The 15,373-nt window shown below is 46.8% G+C and overlaps 51 non-coding genes and 26 pseudogenes across 51 annotated transcripts; all 77 read right to left on the minus strand.

Annotated features, from left to right (window-relative positions):
• Positions 1 to 38: 38 nt before the first annotated feature.
• On the minus strand, positions 39 to 157 carry LOC144415562 (5S ribosomal RNA). Its single transcript, XR_013471454.1, has one exon. It is a non-coding gene; the product is annotated as a 5S ribosomal RNA (ribosomal RNA).
• An 81-nt stretch (positions 158 to 238) lies between these two features.
• LOC144412634 (5S ribosomal RNA) lies at positions 239 to 347 on the minus strand (annotated as a pseudogene).
• Positions 348 to 428: 81 nt separating this feature from the next.
• On the minus strand, positions 429 to 547 carry LOC144415259 (5S ribosomal RNA). The gene has a single exon (XR_013471151.1). It is a non-coding gene; the product is annotated as a 5S ribosomal RNA (ribosomal RNA).
• Positions 548 to 628: 81 nt separating this feature from the next.
• On the minus strand, positions 629 to 746 carry LOC144417159 (5S ribosomal RNA). Its single transcript, XR_013473051.1, has one exon. It is a non-coding gene; the product is annotated as a 5S ribosomal RNA (ribosomal RNA).
• An 81-nt stretch (positions 747 to 827) lies between these two features.
• Positions 828 to 946, minus strand: LOC144414849 (5S ribosomal RNA). Its single transcript, XR_013470739.1, has one exon. It is a non-coding gene; the product is annotated as a 5S ribosomal RNA (ribosomal RNA).
• An 81-nt stretch (positions 947 to 1,027) lies between these two features.
• Positions 1,028 to 1,146, minus strand: LOC144417612 (5S ribosomal RNA; annotated as a pseudogene).
• An 81-nt stretch (positions 1,147 to 1,227) lies between these two features.
• On the minus strand, positions 1,228 to 1,346 carry LOC144414182 (5S ribosomal RNA). Its single transcript, XR_013470073.1, has one exon. It is a non-coding gene; the product is annotated as a 5S ribosomal RNA (ribosomal RNA).
• Positions 1,347 to 1,427: 81 nt separating this feature from the next.
• Positions 1,428 to 1,546, minus strand: LOC144417706 (5S ribosomal RNA; annotated as a pseudogene).
• Positions 1,547 to 1,627: 81 nt separating this feature from the next.
• On the minus strand, positions 1,628 to 1,746 carry LOC144415400 (5S ribosomal RNA). The gene has a single exon (XR_013471292.1). It is a non-coding gene; the product is annotated as a 5S ribosomal RNA (ribosomal RNA).
• An 81-nt stretch (positions 1,747 to 1,827) lies between these two features.
• LOC144417160 (5S ribosomal RNA) lies at positions 1,828 to 1,945 on the minus strand. Its single transcript, XR_013473052.1, has one exon. It is a non-coding gene; the product is annotated as a 5S ribosomal RNA (ribosomal RNA).
• An 81-nt stretch (positions 1,946 to 2,026) lies between these two features.
• Positions 2,027 to 2,145, minus strand: LOC144414581 (5S ribosomal RNA). Its single transcript, XR_013470471.1, has one exon. It is a non-coding gene; the product is annotated as a 5S ribosomal RNA (ribosomal RNA).
• Positions 2,146 to 2,226: 81 nt separating this feature from the next.
• LOC144417321 (5S ribosomal RNA) lies at positions 2,227 to 2,345 on the minus strand. The gene has a single exon (XR_013473215.1). It is a non-coding gene; the product is annotated as a 5S ribosomal RNA (ribosomal RNA).
• Positions 2,346 to 2,426: 81 nt separating this feature from the next.
• Positions 2,427 to 2,545, minus strand: LOC144414183 (5S ribosomal RNA). Its single transcript, XR_013470074.1, has one exon. It is a non-coding gene; the product is annotated as a 5S ribosomal RNA (ribosomal RNA).
• Positions 2,546 to 2,626: 81 nt separating this feature from the next.
• On the minus strand, positions 2,627 to 2,745 carry LOC144415496 (5S ribosomal RNA). The gene has a single exon (XR_013471388.1). It is a non-coding gene; the product is annotated as a 5S ribosomal RNA (ribosomal RNA).
• Positions 2,746 to 2,826: 81 nt separating this feature from the next.
• On the minus strand, positions 2,827 to 2,945 carry LOC144415843 (5S ribosomal RNA). Its single transcript, XR_013471737.1, has one exon. It is a non-coding gene; the product is annotated as a 5S ribosomal RNA (ribosomal RNA).
• Positions 2,946 to 3,026: 81 nt separating this feature from the next.
• Positions 3,027 to 3,145, minus strand: LOC144412114 (5S ribosomal RNA; annotated as a pseudogene).
• Positions 3,146 to 3,230: 85 nt separating this feature from the next.
• Positions 3,231 to 3,339, minus strand: LOC144412427 (5S ribosomal RNA; annotated as a pseudogene).
• Positions 3,340 to 3,424: 85 nt separating this feature from the next.
• LOC144417489 (5S ribosomal RNA) lies at positions 3,425 to 3,542 on the minus strand (annotated as a pseudogene).
• An 85-nt stretch (positions 3,543 to 3,627) lies between these two features.
• On the minus strand, positions 3,628 to 3,746 carry LOC144412125 (5S ribosomal RNA; annotated as a pseudogene).
• Positions 3,747 to 3,827: 81 nt separating this feature from the next.
• LOC144415563 (5S ribosomal RNA) lies at positions 3,828 to 3,946 on the minus strand. The gene has a single exon (XR_013471455.1). It is a non-coding gene; the product is annotated as a 5S ribosomal RNA (ribosomal RNA).
• Positions 3,947 to 4,027: 81 nt separating this feature from the next.
• Positions 4,028 to 4,136, minus strand: LOC144412635 (5S ribosomal RNA; annotated as a pseudogene).
• An 81-nt stretch (positions 4,137 to 4,217) lies between these two features.
• LOC144415270 (5S ribosomal RNA) lies at positions 4,218 to 4,336 on the minus strand. Its single transcript, XR_013471162.1, has one exon. It is a non-coding gene; the product is annotated as a 5S ribosomal RNA (ribosomal RNA).
• Positions 4,337 to 4,417: 81 nt separating this feature from the next.
• Positions 4,418 to 4,535, minus strand: LOC144417161 (5S ribosomal RNA). The gene has a single exon (XR_013473053.1). It is a non-coding gene; the product is annotated as a 5S ribosomal RNA (ribosomal RNA).
• Positions 4,536 to 4,616: 81 nt separating this feature from the next.
• On the minus strand, positions 4,617 to 4,735 carry LOC144414850 (5S ribosomal RNA). The gene has a single exon (XR_013470740.1). It is a non-coding gene; the product is annotated as a 5S ribosomal RNA (ribosomal RNA).
• Positions 4,736 to 4,816: 81 nt separating this feature from the next.
• On the minus strand, positions 4,817 to 4,935 carry LOC144417614 (5S ribosomal RNA; annotated as a pseudogene).
• An 81-nt stretch (positions 4,936 to 5,016) lies between these two features.
• LOC144414184 (5S ribosomal RNA) lies at positions 5,017 to 5,135 on the minus strand. Its single transcript, XR_013470075.1, has one exon. It is a non-coding gene; the product is annotated as a 5S ribosomal RNA (ribosomal RNA).
• An 81-nt stretch (positions 5,136 to 5,216) lies between these two features.
• LOC144417707 (5S ribosomal RNA) lies at positions 5,217 to 5,335 on the minus strand (annotated as a pseudogene).
• An 81-nt stretch (positions 5,336 to 5,416) lies between these two features.
• Positions 5,417 to 5,535, minus strand: LOC144417323 (5S ribosomal RNA). The gene has a single exon (XR_013473217.1). It is a non-coding gene; the product is annotated as a 5S ribosomal RNA (ribosomal RNA).
• An 81-nt stretch (positions 5,536 to 5,616) lies between these two features.
• On the minus strand, positions 5,617 to 5,735 carry LOC144414186 (5S ribosomal RNA). The gene has a single exon (XR_013470077.1). It is a non-coding gene; the product is annotated as a 5S ribosomal RNA (ribosomal RNA).
• An 81-nt stretch (positions 5,736 to 5,816) lies between these two features.
• LOC144415497 (5S ribosomal RNA) lies at positions 5,817 to 5,935 on the minus strand. Its single transcript, XR_013471389.1, has one exon. It is a non-coding gene; the product is annotated as a 5S ribosomal RNA (ribosomal RNA).
• An 81-nt stretch (positions 5,936 to 6,016) lies between these two features.
• LOC144416821 (5S ribosomal RNA) lies at positions 6,017 to 6,135 on the minus strand. The gene has a single exon (XR_013472714.1). It is a non-coding gene; the product is annotated as a 5S ribosomal RNA (ribosomal RNA).
• Positions 6,136 to 6,216: 81 nt separating this feature from the next.
• LOC144412115 (5S ribosomal RNA) lies at positions 6,217 to 6,335 on the minus strand (annotated as a pseudogene).
• Positions 6,336 to 6,420: 85 nt separating this feature from the next.
• On the minus strand, positions 6,421 to 6,529 carry LOC144412428 (5S ribosomal RNA; annotated as a pseudogene).
• An 85-nt stretch (positions 6,530 to 6,614) lies between these two features.
• LOC144417491 (5S ribosomal RNA) lies at positions 6,615 to 6,732 on the minus strand (annotated as a pseudogene).
• Positions 6,733 to 6,817: 85 nt separating this feature from the next.
• On the minus strand, positions 6,818 to 6,936 carry LOC144412126 (5S ribosomal RNA; annotated as a pseudogene).
• An 81-nt stretch (positions 6,937 to 7,017) lies between these two features.
• Positions 7,018 to 7,136, minus strand: LOC144415564 (5S ribosomal RNA). Its single transcript, XR_013471456.1, has one exon. It is a non-coding gene; the product is annotated as a 5S ribosomal RNA (ribosomal RNA).
• Positions 7,137 to 7,217: 81 nt separating this feature from the next.
• Positions 7,218 to 7,326, minus strand: LOC144412637 (5S ribosomal RNA; annotated as a pseudogene).
• An 81-nt stretch (positions 7,327 to 7,407) lies between these two features.
• On the minus strand, positions 7,408 to 7,516 carry LOC144412273 (5S ribosomal RNA; annotated as a pseudogene).
• Positions 7,517 to 7,597: 81 nt separating this feature from the next.
• LOC144417162 (5S ribosomal RNA) lies at positions 7,598 to 7,715 on the minus strand. Its single transcript, XR_013473054.1, has one exon. It is a non-coding gene; the product is annotated as a 5S ribosomal RNA (ribosomal RNA).
• An 81-nt stretch (positions 7,716 to 7,796) lies between these two features.
• Positions 7,797 to 7,915, minus strand: LOC144414851 (5S ribosomal RNA). The gene has a single exon (XR_013470741.1). It is a non-coding gene; the product is annotated as a 5S ribosomal RNA (ribosomal RNA).
• Positions 7,916 to 7,996: 81 nt separating this feature from the next.
• Positions 7,997 to 8,115, minus strand: LOC144417615 (5S ribosomal RNA; annotated as a pseudogene).
• Positions 8,116 to 8,196: 81 nt separating this feature from the next.
• LOC144414187 (5S ribosomal RNA) lies at positions 8,197 to 8,315 on the minus strand. Its single transcript, XR_013470078.1, has one exon. It is a non-coding gene; the product is annotated as a 5S ribosomal RNA (ribosomal RNA).
• Positions 8,316 to 8,396: 81 nt separating this feature from the next.
• LOC144417708 (5S ribosomal RNA) lies at positions 8,397 to 8,515 on the minus strand (annotated as a pseudogene).
• Positions 8,516 to 8,596: 81 nt separating this feature from the next.
• LOC144412429 (5S ribosomal RNA) lies at positions 8,597 to 8,705 on the minus strand (annotated as a pseudogene).
• An 81-nt stretch (positions 8,706 to 8,786) lies between these two features.
• Positions 8,787 to 8,905, minus strand: LOC144416061 (5S ribosomal RNA). The gene has a single exon (XR_013471955.1). It is a non-coding gene; the product is annotated as a 5S ribosomal RNA (ribosomal RNA).
• Positions 8,906 to 8,986: 81 nt separating this feature from the next.
• On the minus strand, positions 8,987 to 9,105 carry LOC144417952 (5S ribosomal RNA; annotated as a pseudogene).
• Positions 9,106 to 9,186: 81 nt separating this feature from the next.
• LOC144416293 (5S ribosomal RNA) lies at positions 9,187 to 9,305 on the minus strand. The gene has a single exon (XR_013472186.1). It is a non-coding gene; the product is annotated as a 5S ribosomal RNA (ribosomal RNA).
• Positions 9,306 to 9,386: 81 nt separating this feature from the next.
• On the minus strand, positions 9,387 to 9,505 carry LOC144414188 (5S ribosomal RNA). Its single transcript, XR_013470079.1, has one exon. It is a non-coding gene; the product is annotated as a 5S ribosomal RNA (ribosomal RNA).
• An 81-nt stretch (positions 9,506 to 9,586) lies between these two features.
• LOC144414189 (5S ribosomal RNA) lies at positions 9,587 to 9,705 on the minus strand. The gene has a single exon (XR_013470080.1). It is a non-coding gene; the product is annotated as a 5S ribosomal RNA (ribosomal RNA).
• An 81-nt stretch (positions 9,706 to 9,786) lies between these two features.
• Positions 9,787 to 9,905, minus strand: LOC144414988 (5S ribosomal RNA). The gene has a single exon (XR_013470880.1). It is a non-coding gene; the product is annotated as a 5S ribosomal RNA (ribosomal RNA).
• An 81-nt stretch (positions 9,906 to 9,986) lies between these two features.
• On the minus strand, positions 9,987 to 10,105 carry LOC144414743 (5S ribosomal RNA). Its single transcript, XR_013470633.1, has one exon. It is a non-coding gene; the product is annotated as a 5S ribosomal RNA (ribosomal RNA).
• Positions 10,106 to 10,186: 81 nt separating this feature from the next.
• On the minus strand, positions 10,187 to 10,305 carry LOC144414190 (5S ribosomal RNA). Its single transcript, XR_013470081.1, has one exon. It is a non-coding gene; the product is annotated as a 5S ribosomal RNA (ribosomal RNA).
• Positions 10,306 to 10,390: 85 nt separating this feature from the next.
• Positions 10,391 to 10,509, minus strand: LOC144414535 (5S ribosomal RNA). The gene has a single exon (XR_013470424.1). It is a non-coding gene; the product is annotated as a 5S ribosomal RNA (ribosomal RNA).
• Positions 10,510 to 10,590: 81 nt separating this feature from the next.
• Positions 10,591 to 10,708, minus strand: LOC144417163 (5S ribosomal RNA). Its single transcript, XR_013473055.1, has one exon. It is a non-coding gene; the product is annotated as a 5S ribosomal RNA (ribosomal RNA).
• Positions 10,709 to 10,789: 81 nt separating this feature from the next.
• Positions 10,790 to 10,908, minus strand: LOC144414582 (5S ribosomal RNA). The gene has a single exon (XR_013470472.1). It is a non-coding gene; the product is annotated as a 5S ribosomal RNA (ribosomal RNA).
• An 81-nt stretch (positions 10,909 to 10,989) lies between these two features.
• LOC144415044 (5S ribosomal RNA) lies at positions 10,990 to 11,108 on the minus strand. Its single transcript, XR_013470936.1, has one exon. It is a non-coding gene; the product is annotated as a 5S ribosomal RNA (ribosomal RNA).
• An 81-nt stretch (positions 11,109 to 11,189) lies between these two features.
• LOC144415911 (5S ribosomal RNA) lies at positions 11,190 to 11,308 on the minus strand. Its single transcript, XR_013471805.1, has one exon. It is a non-coding gene; the product is annotated as a 5S ribosomal RNA (ribosomal RNA).
• An 81-nt stretch (positions 11,309 to 11,389) lies between these two features.
• LOC144415498 (5S ribosomal RNA) lies at positions 11,390 to 11,508 on the minus strand. The gene has a single exon (XR_013471390.1). It is a non-coding gene; the product is annotated as a 5S ribosomal RNA (ribosomal RNA).
• Positions 11,509 to 11,589: 81 nt separating this feature from the next.
• Positions 11,590 to 11,698, minus strand: LOC144412608 (5S ribosomal RNA; annotated as a pseudogene).
• Positions 11,699 to 11,779: 81 nt separating this feature from the next.
• LOC144418368 (5S ribosomal RNA) lies at positions 11,780 to 11,898 on the minus strand (annotated as a pseudogene).
• Positions 11,899 to 11,979: 81 nt separating this feature from the next.
• LOC144417953 (5S ribosomal RNA) lies at positions 11,980 to 12,098 on the minus strand (annotated as a pseudogene).
• Positions 12,099 to 12,179: 81 nt separating this feature from the next.
• LOC144416777 (5S ribosomal RNA) lies at positions 12,180 to 12,298 on the minus strand. Its single transcript, XR_013472670.1, has one exon. It is a non-coding gene; the product is annotated as a 5S ribosomal RNA (ribosomal RNA).
• An 81-nt stretch (positions 12,299 to 12,379) lies between these two features.
• On the minus strand, positions 12,380 to 12,498 carry LOC144414191 (5S ribosomal RNA). The gene has a single exon (XR_013470082.1). It is a non-coding gene; the product is annotated as a 5S ribosomal RNA (ribosomal RNA).
• An 81-nt stretch (positions 12,499 to 12,579) lies between these two features.
• LOC144415548 (5S ribosomal RNA) lies at positions 12,580 to 12,698 on the minus strand. Its single transcript, XR_013471440.1, has one exon. It is a non-coding gene; the product is annotated as a 5S ribosomal RNA (ribosomal RNA).
• An 81-nt stretch (positions 12,699 to 12,779) lies between these two features.
• Positions 12,780 to 12,898, minus strand: LOC144416187 (5S ribosomal RNA). Its single transcript, XR_013472081.1, has one exon. It is a non-coding gene; the product is annotated as a 5S ribosomal RNA (ribosomal RNA).
• An 81-nt stretch (positions 12,899 to 12,979) lies between these two features.
• LOC144416141 (5S ribosomal RNA) lies at positions 12,980 to 13,098 on the minus strand. Its single transcript, XR_013472035.1, has one exon. It is a non-coding gene; the product is annotated as a 5S ribosomal RNA (ribosomal RNA).
• Positions 13,099 to 13,183: 85 nt separating this feature from the next.
• Positions 13,184 to 13,302, minus strand: LOC144414163 (5S ribosomal RNA). Its single transcript, XR_013470054.1, has one exon. It is a non-coding gene; the product is annotated as a 5S ribosomal RNA (ribosomal RNA).
• An 81-nt stretch (positions 13,303 to 13,383) lies between these two features.
• Positions 13,384 to 13,502, minus strand: LOC144417593 (5S ribosomal RNA; annotated as a pseudogene).
• Positions 13,503 to 13,583: 81 nt separating this feature from the next.
• On the minus strand, positions 13,584 to 13,702 carry LOC144416454 (5S ribosomal RNA). Its single transcript, XR_013472347.1, has one exon. It is a non-coding gene; the product is annotated as a 5S ribosomal RNA (ribosomal RNA).
• An 81-nt stretch (positions 13,703 to 13,783) lies between these two features.
• Positions 13,784 to 13,902, minus strand: LOC144417091 (5S ribosomal RNA). Its single transcript, XR_013472984.1, has one exon. It is a non-coding gene; the product is annotated as a 5S ribosomal RNA (ribosomal RNA).
• An 81-nt stretch (positions 13,903 to 13,983) lies between these two features.
• LOC144414192 (5S ribosomal RNA) lies at positions 13,984 to 14,102 on the minus strand. Its single transcript, XR_013470083.1, has one exon. It is a non-coding gene; the product is annotated as a 5S ribosomal RNA (ribosomal RNA).
• Positions 14,103 to 14,183: 81 nt separating this feature from the next.
• LOC144417303 (5S ribosomal RNA) lies at positions 14,184 to 14,302 on the minus strand. Its single transcript, XR_013473197.1, has one exon. It is a non-coding gene; the product is annotated as a 5S ribosomal RNA (ribosomal RNA).
• Positions 14,303 to 14,383: 81 nt separating this feature from the next.
• Positions 14,384 to 14,492, minus strand: LOC144412430 (5S ribosomal RNA; annotated as a pseudogene).
• An 81-nt stretch (positions 14,493 to 14,573) lies between these two features.
• On the minus strand, positions 14,574 to 14,692 carry LOC144416063 (5S ribosomal RNA). The gene has a single exon (XR_013471957.1). It is a non-coding gene; the product is annotated as a 5S ribosomal RNA (ribosomal RNA).
• Positions 14,693 to 14,773: 81 nt separating this feature from the next.
• Positions 14,774 to 14,892, minus strand: LOC144417954 (5S ribosomal RNA; annotated as a pseudogene).
• Positions 14,893 to 14,973: 81 nt separating this feature from the next.
• Positions 14,974 to 15,092, minus strand: LOC144416294 (5S ribosomal RNA). Its single transcript, XR_013472187.1, has one exon. It is a non-coding gene; the product is annotated as a 5S ribosomal RNA (ribosomal RNA).
• Positions 15,093 to 15,173: 81 nt separating this feature from the next.
• LOC144414193 (5S ribosomal RNA) lies at positions 15,174 to 15,292 on the minus strand. The gene has a single exon (XR_013470084.1). It is a non-coding gene; the product is annotated as a 5S ribosomal RNA (ribosomal RNA).
• Positions 15,293 to 15,373: the final 81 nt, after the last annotated feature.

Here is a 15,373-nt window from a genome sequence, read left to right on the forward strand (position 1 = left end):
TAGAAAACAGAGCAAAATCGAATGAAACGGCGACGAAAAGCCTACGACACTCGGTATTCCCAGCCGGTCACCCATGCAAGTACTAACCAAGCCCGACATTGCTTAACTTCCGAGATCGAACAAGATCGGGTGCATTCAACGTGGTATGGTTGTAGGCGATAAAGTAGTAGTCTATTCGGCTATTTGTATTTCGCAATTGTTAGAAAACAGAGCAAAATCGAATGAAACGGCGACGAAAAGCCTACGACATTTGGTATTCCCAGCCGGTCACCCATGCAAGTACTAACCGAGCCCGACATTGCTTAACTTCCGAGATCGGGTGCATTCAACGTGGTATGGTTGTAGGCGGTAAAGTAGTAGTCTATTCGGCTATTTGTATTTCGCAGTTGTTGGAAAACAGAGCAAAATCGAATGAAACGGCGACGAATAGCCTACGACACTCGGTATTCCCAGCTGGTCACCCATGCAAGTACTAACCGAGCCCGACATTGCTTAACTTCCGAGATCGAACGAGATCGGGTGCATTCAACGTGGTATGGTTGTAGGCGATTAAACAGTAGTCTATTCGGCTATTTGTATTTCGCAGTTGTTGGAAAACAGATCAAAATCGAACGAAACGGCGACGAAAAGCCTACGACACTCGGTATTCCAGCCGGTCACCCATGCAAGTACTAACCGAGCCCGACATTGCTTAACTTCCGAGATCGAACGAGATCGGGTGCATTCAACGTGGTATGGTTGTAGGCGATAAATTAGTAGTCTATTCGGCTATTTGTATTTCGCAGTTGTTGGAAAACAGAGCAAAATCAAATGAAACGGCGACGAAAAGCCTACGACACTCGGTATTCACAGCCGGTCACCCATGCAAGTACTAACCGAGCCCGACCTTGCTTAACTTCCGAGTTCGAACGAGATCGGGTGCATTCAACGTGGTATGGTTGTAGGCGATAAAGTAGTAGTCTATTCGGCTATTTGTATTTCGCAGTTGTTGGAAAACAGAGCAAAATCGAATGAAACGGCGACGAAAAGCCTACGACACTCGGTATTCCCAGCCGGTCACCCATGCAAGTACTAACCGAGCCCGACATTGCTTGACTTCCGAGATTGAACGAGATCGAGTGCATTCAACGTGGTATGGTTGTAGGCGATAAAGTAGTAGTCTATTCGGCTATTTGTATTTCGCAGTTGTTGGAAAACAGAGCAAAATCGAATGAAACGGCGACGAAAAGCCTACGACACTCGGTATTCCCAGCCGGTCACCCATGCAAGTACTAACCGAGCCCGACATTGCTTAACTTCCGAGATCGAACGAGATCGGGTGCATTCAACGTGGTATGGTTGTAGGCGATAAAGTAGTAGTCTATTCGGCTATTTGTATTTTGCAGTTGTTGGAAAACAGAGCAAAATCGAATGAAACGGCGACGAAAAGCCTACGACTCTCGGTATTCCCAGCCGGTCACCTATGCAAGTACTAACCGAACCCGACATTGCTTAACTTCCGAGATCGAACGAGATCGGGTGCATTCAACGTGGTATGGTTGTAGGCGATAAAGTAGTAGTCTATTCGGCTATTTGTATTTCGCAGTTGTTGGAAAACAGAGCAAAATCGAATGAAACGGCGACGAAAAGCCTACGACACTCGGTATTCCCAGCCGGTCACCCGTGCAAGTACTAACCGAGCCCGACATTGCTTAACTTCCGAGATCGAACGAGATCGGGTGCATTCAACGTGGTATGGTTGTAGGCGATTAAACAGTAGTCTATTCGGCTATTTGTATTTCGCAGTTGTTGAAAAACAGAGCAAAATCGAACGAAACGGCGACGAAAAGCCTACGACACTCGGTATTCCAGCCGGTCACCCATGCAAGTACTAACCGAGCCCGACATTGCTTAACTTCCGAGATCGAACGAGATCGGGTGCATTCAACGTGGTATGGTTGTAGGCGATAAAGTAGTAGTCTATTCGGCTATATGTATTTCGCAGTTGTTGGAAAACAGAGCAAAATCAAATGAAACGGCGACGAAAAGCCTACGACACTCGGTATTCCCAGCCGGTCACCCATGCAAGTACTAACCGAGCCCGACCTTGCTTAACTTCCGAGATCGAACGAGATCGGGTGCATTCAACGTGGTATGGTTGTAGGCGATAAAGTAGTAGTCTATTCGGCTATTTGTATTTCGCAGTTGTTGGAAAACAGAGCAAAATCGAATGAAACGGCGACGAAAAGCCTACGACACTCGGTATTCCCAGCCGGTCACCCGTGCAAGTACTAACCGAGCCCGACATTGCTTAACTTCCGAGATTGAACGAGATCGGGTGCATTCAACGTGGTATGGTTGTAGGCGATAAAGTAGTAGTCTATTCGGCTATTTGTATTTCGCAGTTGTTGGAAAACAGAGCAAAATCGAATGAAACGGCGACGAAAAGCCTACGACACTCGGTATTCCCAGCCGGTCACCCATGCAAGTACTAACCGAGCCCGACATTGCTTAACTTCCGAGATCGAACGAGATCGGGTGCATTCAACGTGGTATGGTTGTAGGCGATAAAGTAGTAGTCTATTCGGCTATTTGTATTTCGCAGTTGTTGGAAAACAGAGCAAATTCGAATGAAACGGCGACGAAAAGCCTACGACACTCGGTATTCCCAGCCGGTCACCCATGCAAGTACTAACCGAACCCGACATTGCTTAACTTCCGAGATCGAACGAGATCGGGTGCATTCAACGTGGTATGGTTGTAGGCGATAAAGTAGTAGTCTATTCGGCTATTTGTATTTCGCAGTTGTTGGAAAACAGAGCAAAATCGAATGAAACGGCGACGAAAAGCCTACGACACTCGGTATTCCCAGCCGGTCACCTATGCAAGTACTAACCGAGCCCGACATTGCTTAACTTCCGAGATCGAACGAGATCGGGTGCATTCAACGTGGTATGGTTGTAGGCGATAAAGTAGTAGTCTATTCGGCTATTTGTATTTCGCAGTTGTTGGAAAACAGAGCAAAATCGAATGAAACGGCTACGAAAAGCCTACGACACTCGGTATTCCCAGCCGGTCACCCATGCAAGTACTAACCGAGCCTGACATTGCTTAACTTCCGAGATCGAACGATAACGGGTGCATTCAACGTGGTATGGTTGTAGGCGATAAAATAGTAGTCTATTCGGCTATTTGTATTTCGCAGTTGTTGGAAAACAGAGCAAAATCGAATGAAACGGCGACGAAAAAAAAGCCTACGACACTCGGTATTCCCAGCCGGTCACCCATGCAAGTACTAACCGAGCCCGACATTGCTTAACTTCCGAGATCGAGTGCATTCAACGTGGTATGGTTGTAGGCGGGAAAGTAGTAGTCTATTCGTCTATTTGTATTTCGCAGTTGTTGGAAAACAGAGCAAAAACGAATGGAACGGCGACGAAAAAAAAGCCTACGACACTCGGTATTCCCAGCCGGTCACCCATGCAAGTACTAACCGAACCCGACATTGCTTAACTTCCGAGATCGACGAGATCGGGTGCATTCAACGTGGTATGGTTGTAGGCGATAAAGTAGTAGTCTATTCGGCTATTTGTATTTCGCAGTTGTTGGAAAACAGAGCAAAAACGAATGGAACGGCGACGAAAAAAAAGCCTACGACACTCGGTATTCCAAGCCGGTCACCCATGCAAGTACTAACCGAGCACGACATTGCTTAACTTCCGAGATCGAACGAGATCGGGTGCATTCACCGTGGTATGGTTGTGGGCGATAAAGTAGTAGTCTATTCGGCTATTTGTATTTCCCAGTTGTTAGAAAACAGAGCAAAATCGAATGAAACGGCGACGAAAAGCCTACGACACTCGGTATTCCCAGCCGGTCACCCATGCAAGTACTAACCAAGCCCGACATTGCTTAACTTCCGAGATCGAACAAGATCGGGTGCATTCAACGTGGTATGGTTGTAGGCGATAAAGTAGTAGTCTATTCGGCTATTTGTATTTCGCAATTGTTAGAAAACAGAGCAAAATCGAATGAAACGGCGACGAAAAGCCTACGACATTTGGTATTCCCAGCCGGTCACCCATGCAAGTACTAACCGAGCCCGACATTGCTTAACTTCCGAGATCGGGTGCATTCAACGTGGTATGGTTGTAGGCGGTAAAGTAGTAGTCTATTCGGCTATTTGTATTTCGCAGTTGTTGGAAAACAGAGCAAAATCGAATGAAACGGCGACGAATAGCCTACGACACTCGGTATTCCCAGCTGGTCACCCATGCAAGTACTAACCGAGCCCGACATTGCTTAACTTCCGAGATCGAACGAGATCGGGTGCATTCAACGTGGTATGGTTGTAGGCGATTAAACAGTAGTCTATTCGGCTATTTGTATTTCGCAGTTGTTGGAAAACAGATCAAAATCGAACGAAACGGCGACGAAAAGCCTACGACACTCGGTATTCCAGCCGGTCACCCATGCAAGTACTAACCGAGCCCGACATTGCTTAACTTCCGAGATCGAACGAGATCGGGTGCATTCAACGTGGTATGGTTGTAGGCGATAAATTAGTAGTCTATTCGGCTATTTGTATTTCGCAGTTGTTGGAAAACAGAGCAAAATCAAATGAAACGGCGACGAAAAGCCTACGACACTCGGTATTCACAGCCGGTCACCCATGCAAGTACTAACCGAGCCCGACCTTGCTTAACTTCCGAGTTCGAACGAGATCGGGTGCATTCAACGTGGTATGGTTGTAGGCGATAAAGTAGTAGTCTATTCGGCTATTTGTATTTCGCAGTTGTTGGAAAACAGAGCAAAATCGAATGAAACGGCGACGAAAAGCCTACGACACTCGGTATTCCCAGCCGGTCACCCATGCAAGTACTAACCGAGCCCGACATTGCTTGACTTCCGAGATTGAACGAGATCGAGTGCATTCAACGTGGTATGGTTGTAGGCGATAAAGTAGTAGTCTATTCGGCTATTTGTATTTCGCAGTTGTTGGAAAACAGAGCAAAATCGAATGAAACGGCGACGAAAAGCCTACGACACTCGGTATTCCCAGCCGGTCACCCATGCAAGTACTAACCGAGCCCGACATTGCTTAACTTCCGAGATCGAACGAGATCGGGTGCATTCAACGTGGTATGGTTGTAGGCGATAAAGTAGTAGTCTATTCGGCTATTTGTATTTTGCAGTTGTTGGAAAACAGAGCAAAATCGAATGAAACGGCGACGAAAAGCCTACGACTCTCGGTATTCCCAGCCGGTCACCTATGCAAGTACTAACCGAACCCGACATTGCTTAACTTCCGAGATCGAACGAGATCGGGTGCATTCAACGTGGTATGGTTGTAGGCGATAAAGTAGTAGTCTATTCGGCTATTTGTATTTCGCAGTTGTTGGAAAACAGAGCAAAATCGAATGAAACGGCGACGAAAAGCCTACGACACTCGGTATTCCCAGCCGGTCACCCGTGCAAGTACTAACCGAGCCCGACATTGCTTAACTTCCGAGATTGAACGAGATCGGGTGCATTCAACGTGGTATGGTTGTAGGCGATAAAGTAGTAGTCTATTCGGCTATTTGTATTTCGCAGTTGTTGGAAAACAGAGCAAAATCGAATGAAACGGCGACGAAAAGCCTACGACACTCGGTATTCCCAGCCGGTCACCCATGCAAGTACTAACCGAGCCCGACATTGCTTAACTTCCGAGATCGAACGAGATCGGGTGCATTCAACGTGGTATGGTTGTAGGCGATAAAGTAGTAGTCTATTCGGCTATTTGTATTTCGCAGTTGTTGGAAAACAGAGCAAATTCGAATGAAACGGCGACGAAAAGCCTACGACACTCGGTATTCCCAGCCGGTCACCCATGCAAGTACTAACCGAACCCGACATTGCTTAACTTCCGAGATCGAACGAGATCGGGTGCATTCAACGTGGTATGGTTGTAGGCGATAAAGTAGTAGTCTATTCGGCTATTTGTATTTCGCAGTTGTTGGAAAACAGAGCAAAATCGAATGAAACGGCGACGAAAAGCCTACGACGCTCGGTATTCCCAGCCGGTCACCTATGCAAGTACTAACCGAGCCCGACATTGCTTAACTTCCGAGATCGAACGAGATCGGGTGCATTCAACGTGGTATGGTTGTAGGCGATAAAGTAGTAGTCTATTCGGCTATTTGTATTTCGCAGTTGTTGGAAAACAGAGCAAAATCGAATGAAACGGCTACGAAAAGCCTACGACACTCGGTATTCCCAGCCGGTCACCCATGCAAGTACTAACCGAGCCTGACATTGCTTAACTTCCGAGATCGAACGATAACGGGTGCATTCAACGTGGTATGGTTGTAGGCGATAAAATAGTAGTCTATTCGGCTATTTGTATTTCGCAGTTGTTGGAAAACAGAGCAAAATCGAATGAAACGGCGACGAAAAAAAAGCCTACGACACTCGGTATTCCCAGCCGGTCACCCATGCAAGTACTAACCGAGCCCGACATTGCTTAACTTCCGAGATCGAGTGCATTCAACGTGGTATGGTTGTAGGCGAGAAAGTAGTAGTCTATTCGTCTATTTGTATTTCGCAGTTGTTGGAAAACAGAGCAAAAACGAATGGAACGGCGACGAAAAAAAAGCCTACGACACTCGGTATTCCCAGCCGGTCACCCATGCAAGTACTAACCGAACCCGACATTGCTTAACTTCCGAGATCGACGAGATCGGGTGCATTCAACGTGGTATGGTTGTAGGCGATAAAGTAGTAGTCTATTCGGCTATTTGTATTTCGCAGTTGTTGGAAAACAGAGCAAAAACGAATGGAACGGCGACGAAAAAAAAGCCTACGACACTCGGTATTCCAAGCCGGTCACCCATGCAAGTACTAACCGAGCACGACATTGCTTAACTTCCGAGATCGAACGAGATCGGGTGCATTCACCGTGGTATGGTTGTGGGCGATAAAGTAGTAGTCTATTCGGCTATTTGTATTTCCCAGTTGTTAGAAAACAGAGCAAAATCGAATGAAACGGCGACGAAAAGCCTACGACACTCGGTATTCCCAGCCGGTCACCCATGCAAGTACTAACCAAGCCCGACATTGCTTAACTTCCGAGATCGAACAAGATCGGGTGCATTCAACGTGGTATGGTTGTAGGCGATAAAGTAGTAGTCTATTCGGCTATTTGTATTTCGCAATTGTTAGAAAACAGAGCAAAATCGAATGAAACGGCGACGAAAAGCCTACGACATTTGGTATTCCCAGCCGGTCACCCATGCAAGTACTAACCGAGCCCGACATTGCTTAACTTCCGAGATCGGGTGCATTCAACGTGGTATGGTTGTAGGCGGTAAAGTAGTAGTTTATTCGGCTATTTGTATTTCGCAGTTGTTGGAAAACAGAGCAAAATCGAATGAAACGGCGACGAATAGCCTACGACACTCGGTATTCCCAGCTGGTCACCCATGCAAGTACTAACCGAGCCCGACATTGCTTAACTTCCGAGATCGAGTGCATTCAACGTGGTATGGTTGTAGGCGATTAAACAGTAGTCTATTCGGCTATTTGTATTTCGCAGTTGTTGGAAAACAGATCAAAATCGAACGAAACGGCGACGAAAAGCCTACGACACTCGGTATTCCAGCCGGTCACCCATGCAAGTACTAACCGAGCCCGACATTGCTTAACTTCCGAGATCGAACGAGATCGGGTGCATTCAACGTGGTATGGTTGTAGGCGATAAATTAGTAGTCTATTCGGCTATTTGTATTTCGCAGTTGTTGGAAAACAGAGCAAAATCAAATGAAACGGCGACGAAAAGCCTACGACACTCGGTATTCACAGCCGGTCACCCATGCAAGTACTAACCGAGCCCGACCTTGCTTAACTTCCGAGTTCGAACGAGATCGGGTGCATTCAACGTGGTATGGTTGTAGGCGATAAAGTAGTAGTCTATTCGGCTATTTGTATTTCGCAGTTGTTGGAAAACAGAGCAAAATCGAATGAAACGGCGACGAAAAGCCTACGACACTCGGTATTCCCAGCCGGTCACCCATGCAAGTACTAACCGAGCCCGACATTGCTTGACTTCCGAGATTGAACGAGATCGAGTGCATTCAACGTGGTATGGTTGTAGGCGATAAAGTAGTAGTCTATTCGGCTATTTGTATTTCGCAGTTGTTGGAAAACAGAGCAAAATCGAATGAAACGGCGACGAAAAGCCTACGACACTCGGTATTCCCAGCCGGTCACCCATGCAAGTACTAACCGAGCCCGACATTGCTTAACTTCCGAGATCGAACGAGATCGGGTGCATTCAACGTGGTATGGTTGTAGGCGATAAAGTAGTAGTCTATTCGGCTATTTGTATTTTGCAGTTGTTGGAAAACAGAGCAAAATCGAATGAAACGGCGACGAAAAGCCTACGACTCTCGGTATTCCCAGCCGGTCACCTATGCAAGTACTAACCGAACCCGACATTGCTTAACTTCCGAGATCGAACGAGATCGGGTGCATTCAACGTGGTATGGTTGTAGGCGATAAAGTAGTAGTCTATTCGGCTATTTGTATTTTGCAGTTGTTGGAAAACAGAGCAAAATCGAATGAAACGACGACAAAAAGCCTACGACACTCGGTATTCCCAGCCGGTCACCCATGCAAGTACTAACCGAGCCCGACATTGCTTAACTTCCGAGATCGAGTGCATTCAACGTGGTATGGTTGTAGGCGATAAAGTAGTAGTCTATTCGGCTATTTGTATTTCGCAGTTGTTGGAAAACAGAGCAAAATCGAATGAAACGGCGACGAAAAGCCTACGACACTCGGTATTCCCAGCCGGTCACCCATGCAAGTACTAACCGAGCCCGACATTGCTTAACTTCCGAGATCGAACGAGCTCGGGTGCATTCAACGTGGTATGGTTGTAGGCGATAAAGTAGTAGTCTATTCGGCTATTTGTATTTCGCAGTTGTTGGAAAACGGAGCAAAATCGAATGAAACGGCGACGAAAAGCCTACGACACTCGGTATTCCCAGCCGGTCACCCATGCAAGTACTAACCGAGCCCGACATTGCTTAACTTCCGAGATCGAACGATAACGGGTGCATTCAACGTGGTATGGTTGTAGGCGATAAAGTAGTAGTCTATTCGGCTATTTGTATTTCGCAGTTGTTGGAAAACAGAGCAAAATCGAATGAAACGGCGACAAAAAGCCTACGACACTCGGTATTCCCAGCCGGTCACCCATGCAAGTACTAACCGAGCCCGACATTGCTTAACTTCCGAGATTGAACGAGATCGGGTGCATTCAACGTGGTATGGTTGTAGGCGATAAAGTAGTAGTCTATTCGGCTATTTGTATTTCGCAGTTGTTGGAAAATAGAGCAAAATCGAATGAAACGGCGACGAGAAGCCTACGACACTCGGTATTCCCAGCCGGTCACCCATGCAAGTACTAACCGAGCCCGACATTGCTTAACTTCCGAGATCGAACGAGATCGGGTGCATTCAACGTGGTATGGTTGTAGGCGATAAAGTAGTAGTCTATTCGGCTATTTGTATTTCGCAGTTGTTGGAAAACAGAGCAAAATCGAATGAAACGGCGACAAAAAGCCTACGACACTCGGTATTCCCAGCCGGTCACCCATGCAAGTACTAACCGAGCCCGACATTGCTTAACTTCCGAGATCGAACGAGATCGGGTGCATTCAACGTGGTATGGTTGTAGGCGATAAAGTAGTAGTCTATTCGGCTATTTGTATTTCGCAGTTGTTGGAAAACAGAGCAAAATCGAATGAAACGGCGACGAAAAGCCTACGACACTCGGTATTCGCAGCCGGTCACCCATGCAAGTACTAACCGAGCCCGACATTGCTTAACTTCCGAGATCGAACGAGATCGGGTGCATTCAACGTGGTATGGTTGTAGGCGATAAAGTAGTAGTCTATTCGGCTATTTGTATTTCGCAGTTGTTGGAAAACAGAGCAAAATCGAATGAAACGGCGACGAAAAGCCTACGACACTCGATATTCCCAGCCGGTCACCCATGCAAGTACTAACCGAGCCCGACATTGCTTAACTTCCGAGATCGAACGAGATCGGGTGCATTCAACGTGGTATGGTTGTAGGCGATAAAGTAGTAGTCTATTCGGCTATTTATATTTTGCAGTTGTTGGAAAACAGAGCAAAATCGAATGAAGCGGCGACGAAAAGCCTACGACACTCGGTATTCCCAGCCGGTCACCCATGCAAGTACTAACCGAGCCCGACATTGCTTAACTTCCGAGATCGAACGAGATCGGGTGCATTCAACGTGGTATGGTTGTAGGCGGTAAAGTAGTAGTCTATTCGGCAATTTGTATTTCGCAGTTGTTGGAAAAAAGAGAAAAAACGAATGGAACGGCGACGAAAAAAAAGCCTACGACACTCGGTATTCCCAGCCGGTCACCCATGCGAGTACTAACCGAGCCCGACATTGCTTAACTTCCGAGATCGAACGAGATCGGGTGCATTCAACGTGGTATGGTTGTAGGCGATTAAACAGTAGTCTATTCGGCTATTTGTATTCCGCAGTTGTTGGAAAACAGAGCAAAATCGAACGAAACGGCGACGAAAAGCCTACGACACTCGGTATTCCAGCCGGTCACCCATGCAAGTACTAACCGAGCCCGACATTGCTTAACTTCCGAGATCGAACGAGATCGGGTGCATTCAACGTGGTATGGTTGTAGGCGATAAAGTAGTAGTCTATTCGGCTATTTGTATTTCGCAGTTGTTGGAAAACAGAGCAAAATCAAATGAAACGGCGACGAAAAGCCTACGACACTCGGTATTCCCAGCCGGTCACCCATGCAAGTACTAACCGAGCCCGACCTTGCTTAACTTCCGAGATCGAACGAGATCGGGTGCATTCAACGTGGTATGGTTGTAGGCAATAAAGTAGTAGTCTATTCGGCTATTTGTATTTTGCAGTTGTTGGAAAACAGAGCAAAATCGAATGAAACGGCGACGAAAAGCCTACGACACTCGGTATTCCCAGCCGGTCACCCATGCAAGTACTAACCGAGCCCGCCATTGCTTAACTTCCGAGATCGAACGAGATCGGGTGCATTCAACGTGGTATGGTTGTAGGCGATAACGTAGTAGTCTATTCGGCTATTTGTATTTCGCAGTTGTTGGAAAACAGAGCAAAATCGAATGAAACGGCGACGAAAAGCCTACGACACTCGGTATTCCCAGCCGGTGACCCATGCAAGTACTAACCGAGCCCGACATTGCTTAACTTCCGAGATCGAACGAGATCGGGTGCATTCAACGTGGTATGGTTGTAGACGATAAAGTAGTAGTCTATTCGGCTATTTGTATTTCGCAGTTGTTGGAAAACAGAGCAAAATCGAATGAAACGGCGACGAAAAGCCTACGACACTCGGTATTCCCAGCCGGTCACCCATGCAAGTACTAACCGAACCCGACATTGCTTAACTTCCGAGATCGAACGAGATCGGGTGCATTCAACGTGGTATGGTTGTAGGCGATAAAGCAGTAGTCTATTCGGCTATTTGTATTTCGCAGTTGTTGGAAAACAGAGCAAAATTGAATGAAACGGCGACAAAAAGCCTACGACACTCGGTATTCCCAGCCGGTCACCCATGCAAGTACTAACCGAGCCCGACATTGCTTAACTTCCGAGATCGAGTGCATTCAACGTGGTATGGTTGTAAGCGATAAAGTAGTAGTCTATTCGGCTATTTGTATTTCGCAGTTGTTGGAAAACAGAGCAAAATCGAATGAAACGGCGACGAAAAGCCTACGACACTCGGTATTCCCAGCCGGTCACCCATGCAAGTACTAACCGAGTACGACATTGCTTAACTTCCGAGATCGAAGGAGCTCGGGTGCATTCAACGTGGTATGGTTGTAGGCGATAAAGTAGTAGTCTAATCGGCTATTTGTATTTCGCAGTTGTTGGAAAACAGAGCAAAATCGAATGAAACGACGACGAAAAGCCTACGACACTCGGTATTCCCAGCCGGTCACCCATGCAAGTACTAACCGAGCCCGACATTGCTTAACTTCCGAGATCGAACGATAACGGGTGCATTCAACGTGGTATGGTTGTAGGCGACAAAGTAGTAGTCTATTCGGCTATTTGTATTTCGCAGTTGTTGGAAAACAGAGCAAAATCGAATGAAACGGCGACAAAAAGCCTACGACACTCGGTATTCCCAGCCGGTCACCCATGCAAGTACTAACCGAGCCCAGCCTTGCTTAACTTCCGAGATTGAACGAGATCGGGTGCATTCAACGTGGTATGGTTGTAGGCGATAAAGTAGTAGTCTATTCTGCTATTTGTATTTCGCAATTGTTGGAAAACAGAGCAAAATCGAATGAAACGGCGACGAGAAGCCTACGACACTCGGTATTCCCAGCCGGTCACCCATGCAAGTACTAACCGAGCCCGACATTGCTTAACTTCCGAGATCGAACGAGATCGGGTGCATTCAACGTGGTATGGTTGTAGGCGATAAAGTAGTAGTCTATTCGGCTATTTGTATTTCGCAGTTGTTGGAAAACAGAGCAAAATCGAATGAAACGGCGACAAAAAGCCTACGACACTCGGTATTCCCAGCCGGTCACCCATGCAAGTACTAACCGAGCCCGACATTGCTTAACTTCTGAGATCGAACGAGATCGGGTGCATTCAACGTGGTATGGTCGTAGGCGATAAAGTAGTAGTCTATTCGGCTATTTGTATTTCGCAGTTGTTGGAAAACAGAGCAAAATCGAATGAAACGGCGACGAAAAGCCTACGACACTCGATATTCGCAGCCGGTCACCCATGCAAGTACTAACCGAGCCCGACATTGCTTAACTTCCGAGATCAAACGAGATCGGGTGCATTCAACGTGGTATGGTTGTAGGCGATAAAGTAGTAGTCTATTCGGCTATTTGTATTTCGTAGTTGTTGGAAAACAGAGCAAAATCGAATGAAACGGCGACGAAAAGCCTACGACACTCGATATTCCCAGCCGGTCACCCATGCAAGTACTAACCGAGCCCGACATTGCTTAACTTCCGAGATCGAACGAGATCGGGTGCATTCAACGTGGTATGGTTGTAGTCGATAAAGTAGTAGTCTGTTCTGCTATTTGTATTTTGCAGTTGTTAGAAAACAGAGAAAAAACGAATGGAACGGCGACGAAAAAAAAGCCTACGACACTCGGTATTCCCAGCCGGTCACCCATGCAAGTACTAACCAAGCCCGACATTGCTTAACTTCCGAGATCGAACGAGATCGGGTGCATTCAACGTGGTATGGTTGTAGGCAATAAAGTAGTAGTCTATTCGGCTATTTGTATTTCGCAGTTGTTGGAAAACAGAGCAAAATCGAATGAAACGGCGAGGAAAAGCCTACGACACTCGGTATTCCCAGCCGGTCACACATGCAAGTACTAACCGAGCCCGACATTGCTTAACTTCCGAGATCGAACGAGATCGGGTGCATTCACCGTGGTATGGTTGTAGGCGATAAAGTAGTAGTCTATTCGGCTATTTGTATTTCGCAGTTGTTAGAAAACAGAGCAAAATCGAATGAAACGGCGACGAAAAGCCTACGACACTCGGTATTCCCAGCCGGTCACCCATGCAAGTACTAACCAAGCCCGACATTGCTTAACTTCCGAGATCGAACAAGATCGGGAGCATTCAACGTGGTATGGTTGTAGGCGATGAAGTGGTAGTCTATTCGGCTATTTGTATTTCGCAGTTGTTGGAAAACAGAGCAAAATCGAATGAAACGGCGACGAAAAGCCTACGACACTCGGTATTCCCAGCCGGTCACCCATGCAAGTACTAACCGAGCCCGACATTGCTTAACTTCCGAGATTGAACGAGATCGAGTGCATTCAACGTGGTATGGTTGTAGGCGATAAAGTAGTAGTCTATTCGGCTATTTGTATTTCGCAGTTGTTGGAAAACAGAGCAAAATCGAATGAAACGGCGACGAAAAGCCTACGACACTCGGTATTCCCAGCCGGTCACCCATGCAAGTACTAACCGAGCCCGACATTGCTTAACTTCCGAGATCGAACGAGATCGGGTGCATTCAACGTGGTATGGTTGTAGGCGATAAAGTAGTAGTCTATTCGGCTATTTGTATTTCGCAGTTGTTGGAAAACAGAGCAAAATCGAATGAAACGGCGACGAAAAGCCTACGACACTCGGTATTCCCAGCCGGTCTCCTATGCAAGTACTAACCGAACCCGACATTGCTTAACTTCCGAGATCGAACGAGATCGGGTGCATTCAACGTGGTATGGTTGTAGGCGATAAAGTAGTAGTCTATTCGGCTATTTGTATTTCGCAGTTGTTGGAAAACAGAGCAAAATCGAATGAAACGGCGACAAAAAGCCTACGACACTCGGTATTCCCAGCCGGTCACCCATGCAAGTACTAACCGAGCCCGACATTGCTTAACTTCCGAGATCGAGTGCATTCAACGTGGTATGGTTGTAGGCGATAAAGTAGTAGTCTTTTCGGCTATTTGTATTTCGCAGTTGTTGGAAAACAGAGCAAAATCGAATGAAACGGCGACGAAAAGCCTACGACACTCGGTATTCCCAGCCGGTCACCCATGCAAGTACTAACCGAGCCCGACATTGCTTAACTTCCGAGATCGAACGAGCTCGGGTGCATTCAACGTGGTATGGTTGTAGGCGATAAAGTAGTAGTCTATTCGGCTATTTGTATTTCGCAGTTGTTGGAAAACGGAGCAAAATCGAATGAAACGGCGACGAAAAGCCTACGACACTCGGTATTCCCAGCCGGTCACCCATGCAAGTACTAACCGAGCCCGACATTGCTTAACTTCCGAGATCGAACGATAACGGGTGCATTCAACGTGGTATGGTTGTAGGCGATAAAGTAGTAGTCTATTCGGCTATTTGTATTTCGCAGTTGTTGGAAAACAGAGCAAAATCGAATGAAACGGCGACAAAAAGCCTACGACACTCGGTATTCCCAGCCGGTCACCCATGCAAGTACTAACCGAGCCCGACATTGCTTAACTTCCGAGATTGAACGAGATCGGGTGCATTCAACGTGGTATGGTTGTAGGCGATAAAGTAGTAGTCTATTCGGCTATTTGTATTTCGCAGTTGTTGGAAAATAGAGCAAAATCGAATGAAACGGCGACGAGAAGCCTACGACACTCGGTATTCCCAGCCGGTCACCCATGCAAGTACTAACCGAGCCCGACATTGCTTAACTTCCGAGATCGAACGAGATCGGGTGCATTCAACGTGGTATGGTTGTAGGCGATAAAGTAGTAGTCTATTCGGCTATTTGTATTTCGCAGTTGTTGGAAAACAGAGCAAAATCGAATGAAACGGCGACAAAA

Source organism: Styela clava, chromosome 15, assembly GCF_964204865.1.
Source record: "Styela clava chromosome 15, kaStyClav1.hap1.2, whole genome shotgun sequence".
Taxonomy (NCBI): Eukaryota; Metazoa; Chordata; class Ascidiacea; order Stolidobranchia; family Styelidae; genus Styela; species Styela clava.